The sequence below is a fragment of the Hesperophylax consimilis genome, chromosome 10 (assembly GCF_061612785.1).
Source record: "Hesperophylax consimilis isolate HC1 chromosome 10, BYU_Hcon_1.0, whole genome shotgun sequence".
Taxonomy (NCBI): domain Eukaryota; kingdom Metazoa; phylum Arthropoda; class Insecta; order Trichoptera; family Limnephilidae; genus Hesperophylax; species Hesperophylax consimilis.
This window is the reverse complement of record NC_142845.1, coordinates 35,215,899-35,217,273: the sequence shown is the minus strand read 5'-3', so window position 1 is coordinate 35,217,273 and position 1,375 is coordinate 35,215,899.

Sequence of the window (1,375 nt, the reverse complement as noted above, 5' to 3'; positions counted from 1 at the left end):
ATAAAATTTACATCAACATACAAAAAGGCAAAAAAGCAGCATTTTACTGTAGTTGTTTTATCAGCACCAGCAAAACTTTTAGAAACCATTCTCATCCGCAAATATTATAATTTAAAAAAACATGCACTCATCGAGAATCAGCATGGATTTCACCCGTTCTGTCCCCTTCAACGAATCGTAATGAATCTCACTACCTATATCAATAAATGGTTTGAAAATTTGATACATTTCGGTGTGATTTATACATATTTCGAGAAAGCTTTATCTTTACACAGTATATGTATGTTATTAAAAAAAACTCTGACATCTGTAACTCTCAGAATTTCCTAACTATCATGACTAGCTACTTATACAATATGTCAGTTACAGACACCATATTTGTCATGAGAACAAAACCGTGTCAGGGATTCCCCAAGGATCAAGCCTAGCACCCCTACTCTTTATTTTATTCAATGGCATTGGCAAGACCATTAAACGCTCAAAATATATCCTTTTCGCTGATGATATTTTAATTTTCAGAGTTATCGAAGATCAAATCTATTCCATTCTTCTGCATTATTTTCCTGTCAAATGGTCGGAACTGAAAAACTTACCCTTCAGCATCCTTTATTCAATTCATCTTATTTACAAGATCCAAAACACGTTAGCAAAAACATGAACAAAATTAAGTTAATATGTACTTAAAAATGAGGTTAGGGACCTTGGCTTGATTTTTGAATCTCTATCATCTCCCTACATGCAAATCTCTCTTTCAAATCTCACATATTACATAAATAGCATTGTCTCCCGTGCCAATGTTTGTTCTCTATAATGTGAGATCATTTACTAATGCAATCACATCGAAAAAATGTATGAAGCATTTGTTGGCAGCATCCTGGAGAAAAGTTCAGAACAATACCTTGAAATAGAAAGAGTGCAGCAGAGGTGAATGTCTTACCTTTATAAGAAGGTATATACATAATGTCTATTCCTACATCCATCCTTGTTCTAGAAGCCAAGTAAACAACCTAATCTGTAGGAATCTTATGTAAAAAATAATGTTAATATTGTACAAGAGGGGAGTGAGGAGAGGAAGGAGATAGGGAGGAGAAAGGGTGTGAAGTTCCTGGCTATTCAGATATGGTCGCTAAACATGGTTAAAGCCATTTCAAGCAACATTTAGATTCTGAATCGTTGTCTATCAGGGCAAATAAAATATAAGTTAGTTTTAAGCACTGTTTTTTTATTAATTTTTTTTCTTCTCATTAATGCACTAGAGGTGCAAATACCCGGAGTCAGTGCAGCCGAAGCTGGCTATTCAGATCAGAATTTGATCTTAAAATAACCTTACAATGATTTTATTGTTTTGCTACACAGCGGATCCTGATGGTTGAAA